This window comes from Ammodytes marinus (assembly GCF_949987685.1).
Source record: "Ammodytes marinus genome assembly, chromosome: 6".
NCBI classification, from domain to species: domain Eukaryota; kingdom Metazoa; phylum Chordata; class Actinopteri; order Uranoscopiformes; family Ammodytidae; genus Ammodytes; species Ammodytes marinus.
Window position 1 is genome coordinate 31831699 of NC_137235.1, and position 19831 is coordinate 31851529.

At 41.4% G+C, this 19831-nt stretch overlaps 1 protein-coding gene across 3 annotated transcripts in view; it reads right to left on the reverse strand.

The window, feature by feature from the left end:
- Positions 1 to 14557, reverse strand: part of LOC307251581 (uncharacterized protein) — a 124997-nt gene extending 110440 nt beyond the window's left edge. For all 3 annotated transcript variants that reach the window (XM_080028956.1, XM_080028955.1, XM_080028953.1), the window contains exon 1: positions 14447 to 14557. The gene's annotated coding sequence lies outside the window, so the exon portion shown is untranslated. The remainder of the gene's footprint in view (positions 1 to 14446) is intronic.
- Positions 14558 to 19831: the final 5274 nt, after the last annotated feature.

Consider the following 19831-nt stretch of genomic DNA (forward strand, 5'->3'; position numbering starts at 1 on the left):
ACAATTCAGTGCAATTTGCACCAAAACATCTGTATGGCCGGGTGATGAGAAGGAAGCCCTTTCTGCGCCCACGCCACAGATACAGTTGCATGGAGTATGCAAAAGCTCATTTAGACAAGCCAGATTCATATTGGAAGAAAATGCTTTGGACTGATGAGACAAAAATTAAGTTATTTGGTCTTTATAAAAAGCAGATGTTTTGGTGCAAATTGCGCTGAATTGTTGAACGATGTACAGATACACAATCTGCAGCCAGATGTTCTTGCAGGTCTTTGGAGGTGATCTGTGGGTTGTGTGCAACCATTCTCACAATCCTCCACCGATGCCGCTCCTGTTTTTTTCTTGGTCTGCCATGCCTGGGTTTAACTGCCACTATGCCTGTGTCCTTCCATTTCCTGACAACGTTCCCTACAGTCGAAATTGACAATTGAAACCTTTGGGAAAGCTTCTTGTAGCCTTCCCCTAAACCATGACAATGAACAATCTTTGTTTTTCAGATCTTTTGGGAGCTGTTTTGATGATCCCATTCTGTTTCACTTCAGCAGAGAGTCAAAGAGAAGTGCAACTTGCATTTAGGCACCTAAAATACATTTTCTCATGATTAAACAGACAATTCTATGAGGTTCAAGGCTTAACAACATAATCCAACCAACTTTGCGTTTAAAGTCATCAGTTTTACATGCTGTTACAGGCATTAAAATCAACAAAACCACAAGGGTACCCATATTTTTGCACAGCCAGTTTTTCACATTTTATTTGATTTCATACAACCAAATACTGCTTTTCAAAAAATCTTTGTTTGGAAAACATCCCAGTACTTAGCTGTTCCTGGTAAATTAAAGACAACCCACTTTTATCTTTTTTTTTGTGAAAGCAGAGTCAATTATAATGCCGGCTGAGAGGGGTTCCCAAACTTTTTCATATGACTGTATGTCCTCTGATTAAGTGTCTGAAACAATTTCGGCAACACTTTACAATGAGGGTACATTTATTTTCTGTTAGTTAATGCTTGGTTAAGCATTAATACACTGTTAAAACTGCTAAGTGAACTTACTAAGCATAACGGTTGGTTAATGATAAGTTAATGCTTAATTAGAATGAAATAAAAGTAAATTAATGCCCCTTTACTGTAAAGTGTTAATAACACTTTTGTTAATGTTCAATTTGTAGTTATTCACAGAAATATTGAGTAATTACTACGTAATTACTTAGTTAATAATGATAAACGTTAATACATATTAATAAGTGTTAGAAAGTTATAAAATACTAATGAAAACAGCCGCTGAATGTTCATTTATTAATGTTATATTAAAATCTCATTACCGCAACACAGCCTCTCATTACCGATATGAACTTTAAAGCGCGCGGTAATGAGAAAAATGAGTTACGGTAATGAGGTGCTATTAGCTAAGTTAGCAAATAACATGAAATGCTAACATGCTAAACTAACAATGACTTTGCTACATGTTAAAGTCTTATATTGTCCTAACTATCACAAAGAAATAATCCAAATTAAAAAAAAAGTATATATAATCACCCCATATCGGTAATGATAATCGACAGTGAAACAGGAGGAAGATTCAACAACATTTACAAACATTTCATAATGTGAGTGAAGATAAAATAACTGACCTTCTGTCCATTTTGAATCTTCTGTATGAAGTGATGCATCATGGGAATGCTTTTAAATTTAAAGTGACAGTGTAGTTTTTATAGGCAGATGAAGTTGCGTTGCGGTAATGAGGAATGAGGAGTGCAGACACAACTATTTTCAATTAAATAAGAAAATATTTGTGTCAAATACCATAAATATGCATAGTTCTCTTAAATATAGACATTTTTACATAACATTACATACTTTTGTTTCATAAATACGAAAGGGACTTTTTATGATATTAAAAAGAACATTAGAAAAATGGACCCGGACGCATTTCGGTAATTGTTTAATATTTATGAAAATAATGCCTAAATTATAAAAAAATCATTTGACCCTAAAGTACCCTTCACTCTCTTTATAGAACAGTCCATAATTATTAATAATATGAGGTTGTTTTTGTTAATTATGACTTGGACATGTTCACTTTGGCTTCATGAGAATCACCCATATATATATATATTAGTGGTGGGCCGATAACGGCGTTAACGGCTGCGTTAACGCCAAACTCTTATCGGGCGATAAAAAAAATATCGCCGTTAATCTCTTAATTCCACCTCCTGTTCGGCTCAGGGGAGATGCTGTTCGCCGTCGGGGTGAACCCCCTTCCGCACGTGAAGGCTCGCTTCACGTGCGGGAAAGCTATAGTGTGAGCGGCCACAGCTTGTATTTTGGTCATATAATAATAATTAATTATAATAATAATAATAATAATTAATTGATAGGTTTTATATAGCGCTTTATTGCCTAGGCACTCAAAGACGCTTTACAGGGTTCCTGGTTCAATTCGTTCACACACAGTCATACTGGTGGTGGTAAACTACCATAGTAGCCACAGCTGCCCTGGGGCAGCTGTATCTAACACTGGACTGCAGGCCTATATAAAAGTGTTGTACCTTTGCTTTCTTTGGGTTAAAAAAAACTCCATCAACTCAGTATCCGTCTAGTCCAAAAAAACTCTGTCAGCTGCTGCTGCAGACGGTGTGCAGACGTGCTCGGAGAATCGGCATCGGCGCATCAACAGTCATTCAATGCAGCGGCAGTAATCATACAACCGAACGGTGTAGAAAGTCCCGTCAGTTAAAAATAGTGATCCAGATTTTAAATCCATGTTAAAATCGGAAGGATATAAAGCTAGTTAGCTTAAAAAAAGTAGCAAACATGTCAACTGTGATGTGTTCAGGCCGGCTCAGTAATATGATTGATGTGTTCAAATGCAACACAAAAAAAAAGAAATTTGAGATTTTGGCGAAACTTGTTTTCCCAGCAAGATAAAATAGATAGTAAAGATGGAATGGAATTATGACCTGTTTAATGTCCTATCTAGAGCTATGATCATATCAGCAATTAAAGCAATAATACAAGTTCTATTTCAACAAAATAATAGAAAATTATCAATTTTGATATCAATAAAGACTTGGATCGTTAAGGAGTCTTGAAAATGGTATCAATATCAATACAAATTAACTCTCCTGTCATCTGAGAGAAATTAAGATGATTTAATTTTTTTAACCGTTAGTATTTACCGGTTAAAAATATTATCGGTTGACTGGTTTACCATGGACATCCCTTATACTGTATAAATGTATATCATACATTGTATGTTTTTTTTTGTGTTATCCCAGTTAAGTTTATTATTAATTTTTTATCATTTAATATTACTTTTAATAGTTCCGGGACGTTGGAGCAATAACCTGGTGTTTTGACACTTCAGTGTGCACTGTGAATTTGAAGTAATGTTCAGTTTTTGAATAAAGATGCAGCATTTACAAATGTTTATTTTTTTTATCCGATTCATCGATTAATCGAAAAAATAATCGACCGATTAATCGATTATTGAAATAATCGTTAGTTGCAGCCCTAAACAATTCATCGTTACCTCTTATGGCCTACAGTTCAAAGTTCATGTTTAACTGAATAAACAGTTTGTAAACACAAGTACATCTTGTTGAACATTATTTATTTTCATCACCAATTATCATAGTAGAACAGCTTCCTCAAGCAGTTTGTGATGCATGTTGGAAACAGGAGATGAGCCCCTGGTCTGATGCGCCACCTGGCTTGAGAAACACGTTCTCAAAGACTTACTTTGAGTCATTATTTAGGGAGCACACGCATATTATGAATGAATTCAAATGAGCCATTTTAATCTAGATTAATCTAGATTAATTTCAAAATTAATCTAGATTAATCTAGATTAAAAAAATTAATCTATGCCCACCTCTAATATATATATATATATATATATATATATATATATATATATATATATATATATTACATTCAGGATGTTCGGGTCTACTGGACCCAGGGCTAATACAAGTGTAGAAATTGTAGGTTTTGGAAGAGAGAGAAGGTTTTAAAGATGATATATAGTTAGAGGTGTCTGAATGTGAGGATCACTCACTCTCTCATGATCATTACTCATCATAAACTGCTCATCAGGAAATTGAACAATCTGAAACTGGAAAAAACATGTAGGCTACTGCTTTATTTTTTATATCTCTATCTCTCCCTATCCCTCTTTTTTACATTTGTTTTACTAAACTAAGATTTAGGAACAATTTGTATCAACGTAGGCCTTTGTGCCAATCTCATAAACCCTAAATAATATTTTAGCCTTTCCACAAAGCCATATGTGATTTTAATGTGTCAAGTTTGCAGTTTCCGATTTTATTGTATGGGTCCTGAAGAAGGCCTAAGCGTCTACGCATTGATTGACAGCTGAAAAAGTACAGGTCCTAAGCATCAGTTTGATGGAAACGTTGTGCCGTTTGAAAGAGTTTAAGCAGTAGGCCTAGTGAATGTAAATACATCGGGGAAGGGCTGACGATGACTCGGGGTGCAGCATATTCCATCGGTTCGTCTTCTCCGCTATGTCAGCGGTTTACGAGGAAGCACAGATAAAAACAGCAGCGAATGTGACCGGTAGAACCCACTATTAAAGTGATAGGACGAACGCGCTGCGTTTATCAGTGGATAAAAAGAGAGAGACCCCGGGTCACGGGACGAATAATAACGGGACTATTCGGAAATTATCTGTATCCTTATCTAACTCATTATCCGTGCTTATCCGAATACATATTCAGATTCGGGCTCATCTCTAATTGTAATACAGAATTACATCCTGTAATGTTGTCATTTACTGTAAGGATGCAACTCTAAGCTGTTTGTTTGCTGGAAAATTCGTAATACAGATGCAACTTTTTTTTGCAGATTGCGTTGCACTCTCAACTCTGCCTCTCTCAATGAGATTCACAACAGGGTTTTCAGTGTAGCCCTTACTGTATTTCATCAGACATTACAGCTCTATGTCTTCTAGGTCTTCCTCCACACATACACACTCTCACTGCCACTCTTCTACCTCCAACAATCTGTCTTCATTGGTCCATTTACAAAAAAATATATATTTTTGAGTTTTCCCTTTATACTGTATATGTTCACTAACAAGTCTAAAACAAGACACCTTCTTAGTGTTTTAGTTAAAATTGCAATCTGCAGTGTTTGAAACGCACTAGGCATTCATTCTGTTTTGAATGTGTGGTTTACAGTTGTGGCAGTAGTGTGTTAGCGTTTGAAAAAAAGTGCTGGAAATCCACAGTGTTGTGCAGGTTGTGGTTAAGCCATGAGATAGGTGTGTAGAGTTTTGAAAATTGTGTTTTATCAATGAAAAACGAGCTAGAGTTTGGCCCGAATGAACCGCTGCTCTGCATACTGTTGTTAGAGTTCTGCACTTGTCGCTCCAGTTGTGCCCACTGTGGTTTAGCAATCGAAAAAAACTGTTATCAACTTGAGGGTTCCCTTAACCTCTGTACGCAGAAGGTCGGGTTCCCTTAGTTGTCCCCCATTGTACGTTCGTGTGCATACTGTGGGTGAATTTGATTCAATAGAAGGAAAAGGAGAAAGAGAAAAAAGCAGCTAAACTAAGAGGTTGTTAGTCAACTTAAAGCTTCCCTTAACCTCTGTGCGCAGAAGGTCGGGTTCCTTTAGTTGTCCCCCAGTGTACGTCCGCGTACACATTGGGGTGAATTTGGGCATTATGGCCCCCCAGACATGCCGTTTCTGTGGAGCGATCATGGACCCCCGTGATGGTTACAGAGGGTGACCCCCATGCTTGGGCAGGGCTCACCTCTTGGAGGATGTGGAGTCCCCATGCCTAGCTGCATTGGACCTACCGCTGGACGAGAGGTCTCGGAGGGCTTGGTTAGGAGAACACCCCCCCGGCGCTGCGGCAGGTGCTCCTTCTCCCACCGATGGTAGGATACAGGACCGCCACTCTAAGAGCAGCCATTCACGCAAACGCCAACGTGAGCATTTCCATGGCCGTAGTAAAAAACGAGCCTCAAGTGGGGCTCTGCAGTCAAAAGGCCCGGCCCCCACCCCAGTGGCGGCTTCAGGGCGGGAGGACATACAGCTGCAAATTTTGTCAGCCATTCGTGGCCTGACAGTCAGGGGGGGCAGAGTTGAAGCTCGCTCTCAGAGTGCAGCTTTCTCTGAGGCTCATACCTCTGGTCAAGCATCCCCTGCACATATGTCATTGTGCCAGGAGCCAGAAGCCAACCACCGGACTCTATATCCCTCTATGCCCGGGGTTCCCTTTTCGCTGAGGAGGGACAACCGGAGTTTGCTGCAGGACCATACGGCCTCAGCTCAACCCACCCAGGGGGATCTGCTTCTGCAGATTGCTCAGAAGAGCCGGGTCAAGATTGTGTGCTCTCAAGGGTCCTGAGTGCTGCCAAGATCCTGGGACTTGAGACTCCAGTGGAAGTCCCAAGTCAGACAGGGGGTCTGGGCTAGCATTCTACAACCCCGTCCCTCAGTGGCTATTCCGGCAGCAGAAGTTTACTGCAAGATGCTGAAAGAAACTTGCAGTGCTCCTAGCACCTCTGTTTAGTGCAGGCTGCAAGAGGATGGCTAAGGCACGATACCCGTCGGAGACAGGACTGGGTGATATGCCTCCGTTGGAGAAGGAGATGGCAGCCTTAACCTCTCTCAGCCCAGAGAAGGTCACTGCTGACCCACGGTGTCCACGAAAGGAGTGCGACAAGACGGACCGCTTGGTTTGCAGGACCTAAAATGCAGCTGCTCGTGCAGCTTGTGCAGGGAATGCCCTGGCTATCCTACTGGCAGATATCAGGAAAACTGTTAGCACAGTTGACCGTGACACCAGGAACTTGGTAGATGCGGCCTTATCCACCCATTCCCAGCTCACCCGGGATGTGGGGGCGGCTATGTCGTCAGCCATGATGTCCCGCAGGCAGATCTGGCTGGCTCAAACGAACCTCCCAGCGAGTATTAAGAGCGAGCTCACCAATATGCCAGTGGAGCCGGGCTCAATGTTTCATTCAGACTAAGAAAACCCAGAATGTGCTGAGGAAGGCTGAACAAACTGTACGTACCAGGGAGAGTGTGTGACGCACGTTCACTCACCCTGGGAGGACAGGGCAGCGACCTACTGGCCGGCAGCAACCATATCAGACTGCTGAGGGCCGTCAAGGGCCTTGGATGCGTGACAGACGCCAAAACCCAGGTAGCCAAGGCAACGGCATTGATGCCGTAAGGCCGTGGGAGCAGGGGTTTCAGTTGCATGAAACTTTTACCCTTCAAGATGCTGCAGACAGGGCACATCCTGTAGTCAAAAGAGATAAAGCAGTGGTTCACCACTTTAACTGCCATAAATATTATTTCTGTGATTATTTAATATTTTGTTACATTTATGTATTTAATTAGTTTTTCATGAATATTGAGTTTGTAATATTAGGTAGGAACTAAAGTTCAGTTTCCGTTGCACATGCACACTTTAAGGTGTTACAGCCAATGCACGTGAGCAAAAACGTTTCCCTGTGTGTTAATTTGAGAAGTCACTCGTAAATTAAGCAGAGAAGTGATGAAGATATTTTTCCTTTTTGTATTTTGAACCGGGTATTTTGCAGAAGAAACCTCATTCCCTCACGGTTATGTGCAGCCAGCGAGTTCGACGGTGGATAATTGCTGTGGATATTGAAGTGGATGATTGTGGATATGATGACGGTGAGATGACAAGGAGCAGCAATAAAACCATCAGTATCGAGAACCATGGTGTCGTTTATTTCCTGGAGGGAGTGATAACCACCATTGATCTCAAGGACTCGGGGGAGGAGAACTACAACCAGAGGAGGTGGCGAGCATGTCAGCCCACTTTGAATATTCCAAGTGGATCTCTTTGCATCCAGGGAGACAACCCCTTGCCAGAGGCGGTTCCCCCCTGATACAACCGGGCAGACCTTTTGGCCTGGATGCACTTTCTCTAGGGTTGCCGGAAGGGTTGTGTTACACTTTCCCTCCACTTTCATTGATACTTCAGGTGCTGAACAGGATTGCACAGCGGTGCTACAGGGCCCTGTGAGTGGCCCTACGCTGGCCAGGGAGACGTGGGTTCCCATCCCTCTTCCGCCCTGTTCATGGTCAACCCTGGCCCTTGCCTCACAGGGCAGACCTTCTCTCTGCCAAACACAGCTGTAATGCAGTTATGGGCCTGGCCCCTCCTCAGTCCATCTCTAGAGCAGTATCTGAGCAAGGCCGTCCTAGAGACGATAAAAAGTTCCAGGGCACCTTCCACACGAGCCAATTACCAACAAAGTTGGAAGTTTTCTCGTCATGGTGCAAAAATAGGGAGTTGACCCTGTCACCTGTCCGGTGGCTTTCAGTTGTTTAAAAGATGCATGTAATTCTACTGCATACAAGGTTGCAGACTGGGACTGATCGTTGTCATTCTGTCATCCTCAATCATTGAGATAAAAGCCTGACCCTTTTCTGCGGAAAAGAGACTTGACTTTGTTTCTTTGTCTTCTTGAATTAAATAACTTAACTCTGATGAGTTCAGTTCATTTATCACAAGGGTAACTGCGTTTTACCACCTTCATAGTGCTCCTCTTTCTGCAGTCCCTATTGGACTCAGGGAGGGCAGCGAACACCCTGAGGGTCTAAGCTGCTGCCATTTCTGTTTTTCACGAGACAGTTGGAGATCTTTCTGTGGGAAAGCGCCCCATGGTGTCTCAGTTCCTTAAAGGCACTAACCGTCTGCGATCAGGCAGGAGCCTGAGAGCTCCATCTTTGGACCTCCCCTTGGGGTTGAGGTATTTGACTATTGCCCCATATGAGCTACGGGAGCAGTCAGACTTAAAGCTTTTGGCACAGAAAACTGCATTTCTTGTGTCCATACGAGGGTGGGTGAGCTACGCAAACTGCCCATCCAATTGACTGGATATTTTTAACTTTGTTGACCAGCTGCAATCTGGGTCTTATGTATTCTTATTCTTATAGTGCTGCTATAACAAAAAACTTTTTATTAATTGCACTACTGGTTAGATGCTAAACTGCATTTCGTTGTACTGGTTGTCCTTACTTGGGCAATGACAATAAAGTTGAATCTGATCTGATCTGATCTGATGAGTGCTTGAGGTGGAAGCCTGAGAATACGGGGGTGTCTCTGTGGCCGAATCCGTGCTTTCTACCTAAGGCGGTAAGGCCCAACAGTTAATCAAGCTTTGAACCAGAGGCATTTCACCCTGGTCCTGCTTTCCAAGGCGCAATGGCTCTGCATACATTGTGTCCAGTAAGAGCAGTGAAGGCTTATGTTGATCGTACACAGCAGCTGAGGCTATGCTGTTTGTGTGTTATGCTGATAAGCAGTTGGGCCACCCAGTGTCTAAGCAGTGTCTTTCCCACTGGCTGGTGGAAATGATTTCCAAGGCTTACACCATGCAGGCACTCCCAATGCCTGGTTGCCTTGTGGCTCACTTCACACGAAGTGTGGCCACGTCATGGGCAGCTTTAAAAAGCGTTGCTCTAGGTGATATATGTGCGGCTGCTTCATGGAGCACTCCATGCACTCTCACCAGGTTTTATAAAGTCAATGTTGCGTCCGCAACTATGGGCTCTGCTATTGTCATGTCCGCCACCGAGCAGACTGATAACGGGGAATTTTCTTCCTTGCGACATTGTGGGTATGACTCATCCACGGTTTAGACCGTAGTGACGGTCTGAGGGAGGTCGAAATAGATCGTAAGTTATGAACATAACTATGGATCTATGAGACCGACCGATGACCGTCACTATCTCCTGTCGCTCGGAACGTGCTGAGGCGTTCCAGGCAGGAGGAAGAGGCGTGCTCCCCCGGATGCTAAATGCACTCCGAGCCCCGCCTCTGAAGGTCGGTCATACGACTCTGTTGATATTATGGTCTCGAAAGATAGGTAGAATGGAGGGTATCATTCACGGTTTAGACCGTAGTGACGGTCATCGGTCGGTCTCATAGATCCATAGTTATGTTCATAACTTACGTTATCAAACTTGCGTGGAAACTGGTGCAGATTCTGGCGCAAATACCTCCCTACGCCAGGTATCGCGTGGGATTTATCAAACAGTCGTATCTAGCCAATCTCAGCGTACGCCAGGCCATTATTGATAAATGCGGCGGCTGAAAACAATCGTATCACGCCCCTATATTTTCTCAGTTTGGAGGCCTCGCCCAGAGGTTTTACGACATGGATACGCGCATTACGGCACAGAAGAGGAACTTCTCTGAAGTAGAAATTCACAGAATAACAGCGAAAGTAGAAAAAAAACTTTCATTTCGGAGCATTACAAGCGACATCAAAGAACGACAGAAGGCAGCAGTGAGGAAGGAAATAACTGCTGCGGTCAACAGCGTTTGTGTTGACAACAAACGATCTCCAGCTGAGGACTTTGCATTTGAGGTTTACATCAGTAGGCTATCGCTTAAATGCTATAAAACAGCATATACAATTATATGTCGCCATTTCTTTACATAGATGAAGAAAAAGTGGTCTGACTCAAAAATCGCCACTAAAAATAGCGTGTTGCTGTTCTGAAATGCAACCAACTGGGGGTGCGGGCATAATATAAGTGGTAGAGGAGAAAAAGACGCACCAACTGTCCGATAATGGTCCCCATAAAATAAATACACGTCTGCAGATATTTGAATGATTAGAATGTATTGGCCCTTTTAGATAGCACTACTCAAAAGGGTTTTTAAAACTAAAAATAACACATTTTGCGTTTTACTGTATGACAGCATGCGCTTGGCACGAGTGGTCAGCCCGGCCGTCAGCTGCACACGCCGACCCGGCAACGATCAGCTGTGAGAGCGCCCACTGTCCTGCTCCACCAGCAGATCGGAAAAACGTGCCGGTTAACGGTGGAAATAAATCGCTTGCTTAAGCGATCAATGACACATTAAAAGAGGAACTAACATTTTTTTTATCATAAAGAGCAGTGTAGGCCTACTACATATTTAATACTTAGGCTAACATTTTGAATGAGTGCAGCCCCCTTGCCTCATTGTCCCCCCAGCTGCTCCAAGACGGAGACAACATGCCCTTACGCAGTCCCATGCAGCGCTCCTAAGTGGCCGGTGTGGGCACTATTGAATCAGCTCTCCTACTCAGTTGCACACCATAAGCTGCACATTTTTAAGTGATTAATATCTTTATTTCGGTCTGAGCAAACACTGCATTTGTATTATCTTCTAATAATTGTCCAACAAAGTAATCGGCTAGCCGGCACAGCCTGCACTGCGAGTCCATGCTGTTTACAAACTTGCGTACACGAGCTGAGAGCTGGCGTGGGATTTGAGCGTATCCTACGCTCACGTCCATATTGATAAATGCCGAGGTTTGCGTGGAAATGTGCGTACACCCACTTTTCTGGTCTACGCACGGTTGATAAATGAGGGCCCCTGTGTCCCTGTACATAGCAAACAAAATTTCACAACTGTAAGGTCAGTGTCTGTTGTATTTTTGTATTCAAATAAACAGTTGTTTATTTAATTAGTGCGTATTGGCATCTTTGAGCAAAAAAAACCCAAAATGTTGCTGCGGCGCTTAGCACCGCACCTCCTATTCCCTTGGCCAGCAGCAACTTTTACTAAGATTTTTCCTGGTGGGTACAGAAATCCCTTGTGATCCGTGATAATATAGGTTACAAATGTAGGCTGAATGATAAAGCATATTACTGAAAAACAAAGCTAAAGATTTGGAGTTGACATATGCACGCTATTTTGCCATTATTTTACTGGTCCGGCCCACTTGAGATCAGAGAGGCTGTATGTGGCCCTCGAGCCAAAATGAGTTTGACACCCGTGGTGTAGACGAAGCACCTGCCTCCAAACATTTAGCGTATGTTTATAACTCTGGGATAAATGACCGAAGATGACAGTGGTAGGGTAGCAGAAGGTAATATAATCCCTCAGCCATGTGTTCTATTGGAACTTAAACTAAAATAGATATTCTTATCAATTCCTGCCTTTCTTGCACAGGAAGTGTGAAAGGAAAGAGTCCAGCTGTCATGATAAACACCACAGTCCTCTCTCTCTCCATTTAAATAGGGATTCTCAAGTCTGCCACAAAGATCCCAAATTGGTTTCAACAAGTGCTTATACAATTCAAAATATTTGTGCTATTGATGTGACAACTGCAAAAAATAGTTGTTGTGTAATGTGCAAGCTGTCTCCCCACTACACTAGAGGGCAAGTGAATGATAAAAAGAAAACTGTAACAAGCTATTAACATAAGAATGAACATTGCAGAGAGCATGCAGTGACTCGATACACATTCCTACCACAAGTTTCACATCATTCTGTTGATTGACAGCTGGCTCCGGTACAAAATAAAACAACACTTGGAAATTGGAAGTGTATTTTGATTGCAACCCCCATTATATCAACACTAGTACTCAGTAGAACAGTACAATTCTACAGCATTGTGACCTGCTGCTTTCAAATTGCCCATGGTTGAATCAACTCCTCTCTGAAACAGTTTCAACACCACCTTTATGATCAGAATTTATTACAGAATTGTTAGAGTGGATGTATAGAGTCCCTATGGCTGCCTCCTCATAGTAACACAGACCTGGGCCTTCACATGTGGACAACATACTGAACTTGATATAAAACTTCAAATAGCGTTGTCGTTGATTGACAATATAGTATAAGAAAATATATTTAAACGGCATCTAGTAATGACAAATGTACCAGCTATGAACATTATTCCGCAGCAAACTTTTTGACTGGTCTATGGGCACTGGTTAAACTATTAGCAATAATGAGGATTTGTATTATTGAGTTAAGAACCATGCCTTATGAGCGCTTCACTATCATTGGCCATGACATGTCAACATGTCACAGCATATTAAAGCTTTAAAGTTAAACCTGCATTAATAATAGATAGTTATTGCCACATTCAGCCAGATTACACACATTATACATGTAGCATCTAATCTACAAAGATAATGTATTGAGGCTGAGTAGGGCAGCTTTCCTACAGGACAATGCAGATCTGACTGTTTTGAACCTTCCTATTCAACATGTGACAGATAGAAGGCGTTGCTGTTGGGGTTCAGTGAAAGGTTTTTGCGGTGGTTATAGGGTTGGGTTAGAAAAATAGTTTATCATTTAAAATAGCAATAGCATAAGAGAGGGAGGTGCTGTTCTCTTAATGTGTTGTTAGGATAATAAGCTCCATCAATCCTAACAAGTTACAATGACAAGTCTGGGCATAGGACACACACCCCACACACACACACACACACACACACACACACACACACACACACACACACACACACACACACACACACACACACACACACACACACACACACACACACACACACACACACACACACACACACACACACACACACACACACACACACACACACACACACACACACACACACACACACACACACACACACACACACACACACACACACACACACACACACACACACACACACACACACACACACACACACACACACACACTATAGCAGCACTGTCCTTATTTAATCCTGGCCAGCCCTACAGGATGATGCAGAGGGCAACCTGTTATGCAACAGTGAGAATGCTGCAGCAGCACAAATGTCCATAGCAGACATAATGCTTGGACACACAGCGCTCACACAGTGCTACAAGCAGTGGCAATATTATGGCATAATGCCACTCAGAACAGCACACCGCCATAGACGTGTGTGATTGGAACAGTGCACAGAACGTGCTGCAGGTGCTTTGGAAAAATATCCACACTCCACACAGCCTACATTATTTTGACAAAGAGCAAACGCATACACCTCTACAAGTATGCTTCCTGTGTGCACGCACAGCCATAGGACACAACTTATTGTTTATTTCCCCTGAAACATGTTCCTGATTAACTTACTGTACTGACAGAGTGTATGACCGACACTTCAACCTGGTCACATTCTTAATGAAACGTGAGTAGCCTACAAGAACCTAAAAGAAGAAATTATTAACGTGTCAAATATGGAAAAAATAAAAAAAAGTTACAGATGTGCTGATGGACAGGAGATGACGTCAAACTCCATAATGCGCATAATGGCACTTATTTTGATTATCTAGGTTTTGACCATAGCACCACTAGGCTACTGCTGCAGAGCTACGGAGAGCAACAACACTTCAAAAGTTGGTGATTTGTTCCTAGCTTACCTAGCCTGCGATAGGTTATAACAGTTAGCCGACATCATACAAGTTAGCGTGTTAGTCTACCCCATGGACATATAAAGAAAGGTCTACCCTACCTTTACCAGTAAACTAGCCAACATCACACCGTTACATTTGTTGAGGTTGTCATTCACTGGACAAACGCACTTTTACTCAGTCTTCGTTAGTTATCCTAAACCTAGATAAGATGTGGTCCTAAAGCAGGACAGTTGGGGTATCAAACAGTAGCATGTAACATGTAAAGTACAACGGGCTAAACTCTCACTTACCGTGGTTGGCTTGCGTAGGTTGGAGCAACCTGCTGTCTGCAGCTTTCACCTGGATACACCAGACCACAGACTGCCAGCAGAATGCATCTGATTTGTGACGCACATTCTGCTTATTCCACCCGAGGTGTTCTGTAACGTTCTGCAGTAGCAGCTCTGCTCAGTCACGAAAAGTCCACACGCGCACACGCACGCACACACACACACACACACACACACACACACACACACACACGTTTGATGTTTTGTAAAAAATAAACAATAATAATAATAATAATAATAATTATTATTATTATTATTATTATTATTATTATTATTATTATTATTATTATTATTATTATTATTATTATTTTATACAAGTTGCTATCCTCTACAAACATATTTTGGCTAGGCCAACATACGCATTATTGTTATAGGCTACATGGTAGCCTACGCTACATTCCCCTCTTTTGTTAATTTTGTTAATTATATTTATTTACTAAACTTGCTAAACTCCCAAGGTGTGCTAAATGTAGGCTATACAACGTCATCTCACCTAACTATGGGAATATATTCATATCTAACGCTGCCATCTTGTGGCCACATGACGATAGCAAGTGGAGATTCTGTGCACGTAAACCCTGACTACACATAACCACAGTATATCAAAGGTCCCTTTAACACTAGTTGGAGGACTGATATCATGTGATAGCCAACTGTAACTGTCTATAGGCTAACTAACAGCGCAAACAGCATATTGATAATGGTAACGTTACAGTTAACTGTAGGCCTACCTGTTGTAATTGAACAAAATGGAACAGTAGCCATGGAACAGTCCTGCTGGCAGTTACCCAGGGGGCAAAACCCTCTTTTTTTGGAAAACAGACATGGGCTGTTGTAAAAGGTTGTTCAACAGAAATGATATCTAGGACCTTCAAGGATCACAACCTGGGTGGACAACCTGGTCAACTACCTGCTGGAAAGCTACAGGGGGCCGAAATAGAAAATCGGAACCATGGTTTAATGCGAGGGATTTTTTTTTTTAAACTTATAGATATCATCTTGAAACTTTGCCAGTTGATTACTGGCATTGAAACAATGATTTTTTGTATTGAAGTTTTCTTCAAAAATGTTTTAATATATATGCAAATTTGGCCTATTTCACAAACTATGCACACATTTGCATACATTTTAATAACCTTCAGAATAGTGCGAATAATGATTACGGAAAGTTTAGTTGATGTAAGTGATTTAGAAGTTGAGATTTTTGTGTCAGAGTAATGAAAAAAAACTATCAAATCACATTTATTTATAAACTATCAAACCAGAATTATCACACCATTTCTCACAGAGGAAGTTTGTTATGTAGAAACTTAACACACTTATATAATGTCAAAATGCAATTAAGATTTCAACTCTTGCTTTAGGCAATTTCTAGATTTTTGGTTTTTAAATACAGTATATGCATATTTGTGCATAATTTGTGAAATATGCTAAATTTGCATATATATTTTCCAAACATTTTTGAAAAAAACTTCAATACAAAAAATCATTGTTTTAATGCCAGTAATCAACTGGCAAAGTTTCATGATGATATCTATAAGTTAAAAAAAAATGTTTACCCTCACATTAAACTGTGGTTCCGATTTTCTATTTCGGCCCCCTGTAGCTTTCCAGCAGGTAGTTGAGCAGGTTGTCCACCCAGGTTGTGATCCTTGAAGGTCCTAGATATCATTTCTGGTGAACAACCTTTTACAACAGCCCATGTCCCAAAAAATCACTTTGCCCCCTAGGTAAGTGTAAAAAAAAAAAGATGACCAAATTATAAACACAAAGGTATAATGAAAGTGAAGTATACAGAAATCAAACCAACACTTTAAGAATGAATCAATAAATCTAAATAAATATTTGATAGCAATCCGTGTACCTTCCGTTCAATCCATATCCGTTTGGAAATCAAAACACGAAAAACGAAAAGTGACCTGTTTTTTAAATAATCATCCTCTCATCTACATTATATATTATACTAAAACACGTTTTTATCCATTTTTAATCACAATTCATGACCAGGATATCAAATATGAGAATAATGGCATAGCCTAAATGTTTTGATTTTGTGTGCGCGCGCGCCCAGAGGCGAACTTAAAGGGGACATATTGTGAAAAACCAAACATTGCCGGTGTTTGGGTACACTTTTTAGGTTATTGGGGTCCCTACCAGCACACACAAGCTTCAAAAAGACAAATACGTCAGTTTCTTCTGGGATGCTTATTTCGAAAAAGGGGGGATTTGAAGGTCTGTTCCAAAAAACACCGACTGATGACGAAATTGGTCGGTTTTCATTATCATAAATACTCCCACGGGAAAGCTCGCCAGAAACTCGGCAGTTGATTGGCAAATCAAGACGCCCCGTTGGTAACCACACAGACCTGGAACTGCACCTGCTAATGCAACAACAGAGCAGAAGCAAGCTGCAGTGTTACTCATCCTCAAGCTATACACCCCAGCCTCGAAGCAGACCGGGGCTGAATGGATTTACTTAATTTTTTGTTTGGCTATGCCCAGCAAAGGTTGGCAATCTAGTTTGATCTGCCGTTATACTGGAGTGTGGAGGAGATTGTGCCTGGATGACTGAGAGACACCATCTCTCCTCTGGAAATGTAAGTAGTCCTATTTAAAAACAAATCTGTCCGTTTATGAGTTCAATGTCTGTAATGTGCTTTATTTTATCCCTCCTATAATAACCAGCGCCGACTGAAACGAGAGAATGCCACTGGGTTAAGTAGTTAGCCTTAGCGTCCGCTAGCTTAACCGTTAGCTTTATGCTAACGTTTAGATCTGTGAGTCTGTCCGTGACAGCCCCTGGGTGAAAAACAGACGGGGAAACTGTACGGTGTGTTGGAAACTGAATAGTATTTGTTTGTTGTTGACAGTGTGTATGCAAGCAGTCGTGGTACATGCAGCAGTAGGCCTATTACATCTCCAGTGTTTATGTACACTACAGTATAATAGACAGGAATAGCCTACTGTAAGTTGCCTCTGCTGCTGTTTGTTTCCTGTCCATATTTCAAAAAGCACACAGTATCACTCAGAACTCGATGCTTCTTGAGCAAGGGCTATACTGAACTTATTAGTAGCCTATCTTATTTAATAATCGAAGAAAAAATATATTTTCATTAGTTTGTAGCTTTGCCATAACTACAGTATGATGTATATGTCAGCTAGGCTACATGATGTAACATTGAATGTTTCATGTTTTACAGATATGAGTGACCTGACGGACCACACTATCTGTTCCATCAGAGGAGACTGTTCACTGGGTGGGACAGGTGGTCTTCTTCAGGGCCCACCAGCAACAACTGGACAGTTACATACAAGTTATGGCTTTGATTCTGTTTGATATGTACACTTTATATTTCCATTGCACTGGCTATGAATAAACTGCTTTATTTTTAAGTATGGTTTTGGTCTTTTTAAAATGTAATGATACTGTTTTATAAGAAATCTTCAGAGAGATAAAGGGTTGAATTAAAAAACGTACAAGTCAATGCATGTAGATCGGTCAGAAAACTAGTCCAACATCCTGACTATGAAAATGTGAGTTTCAAGTAATCCTTTACTACACGAAGCAAACAGTGACAGTAAGCAACACAATACATTTTTTAACAGTAAAACTTTATTATAAATGAGTGATCACAATACAAATGATACATTATCTATTAGATATTGAAAGAGTGTCAGATAATTTGCAGCGCTGACTAATTATTTCTATACTTTTTTTTTTACAAAAGATAATGCCTTTCCAGTGAATCTTGACATGATACATTCCTTTCCTGCCTCGTTAGTGTACATGTTTACATGTTACCTCAGCATGGCTTCACAACCAAAGCTTTTTCACTCCACTGGGTTGTAGATCATTCCCCAGTTTAACCTGTAGAGACATACATAAAACGTTGTATGTTACAAGTTAGGAGGTTTTTGCATAAATACTTAGCTCATATTCTGTTATTGACTGTGACATATATGTATTTACCTGAGGATAATGTCAGGGAAACCAGAAATCTTGATGCAATTTTCACAGTTTTCAGCTCAGACTCCTGCCTGACCAGGTTCAGTTGTAAAGCTTTTGGTTTAGAAGTGGTAAGTGTGCTGACATTTGCTGTAGAAATGAAGCTAAACATGGTAACATCGATCTCCATGCTGCATTAGCCAAAAGTAAACAAAACTGACAGCTGTGCGTGTGCCATGCCCACATAGGTTGGTATAGAGTAAATGAGCAGGGCGGTGCATGCACGCCCATGTAGATCTGACCAGTCAGAGCAGACTAGGATTTTTGTGAAGGGGGGTAGATGTCAAAATCAACCTTTTGAGATAGAGAGCAGAAGAGGCTGGAAAAGGCGATGAAGAAATGGGCAATGGTAGAAAACTAATGGGTTTTTTGAACAATAAACCATTAAAACCTTTTCTAGTAGACCTCGGAAATATACATTTAAACCCGAGTTTTTGCATAATAGGCCTATGTCCCCTTTAACCATTGCGCAAAGGTAGGCAATTGCCTTGGGTCTCATAATCATCTAATAAATGTTTATATTACTCTTCATTCATTAATCACCGATTACGTGCGGGCGTCAGCATCGCACTGGGAACTGAGGGACACATCCTACATTATTGATAATGTTACTGATACTCGTGATCAGCTGAGGCATAAGCCCCAGTGCAGACAGCTGCATATGAAAGCATTTTTATTGGTTAGGTCCACGAGTGAAAATTGCGTCTGAGGCGATCGTCGTCTCTGTCTCTCTTTTTTCCCTGTCTTCACTTCACTTGCCGAGTCAAAGTGGGCAATCGCCCAGTTTAAGGGGGCGCGCACGCGCGCGCACGTATGTGTGCGTGTGTGTCGAGGAAAGAAGAAACTTGTCTAGGCTAAATTTTGTCCACGTTTAGGCTATCTGAATTGAGCTTTTTGTAAGGCTCTTGGTGGTAGCCTATGACAGACAATGACATAGCAGCCTTTGGCAGCCAGCCAAAATATGTTTCCCCTCTCAATAAAGATTAAATATTTGGTGGTTTGTCCCGTTTTGATCTGGATCAACAGCTGTATGTCTGTCGCTGTTTATTTCATGCATCGTTTCCTCTGAGCAGCACAGTTCGGTTCGGCAGGGTTACCCTACTAGATTTGCCATGCGTTTCCACTAGGCCTACTTAAAAGACGGAGATAGCCACTGTCAGAAAACAGTCTATGGGTCGGAGCCATCACGGCGCTGGCCGCTCATAGCTCTTGGCATTGTGGCAGCGGGACACAGTTTAACCCGCTGATTAATATAAATTATTATTTGGAACTTAAAAAATTAAAATGCAAATTTTTTAAATTTTCTGTTTGTCTCCTTTCCCATTTTCCTATGTAAAGGG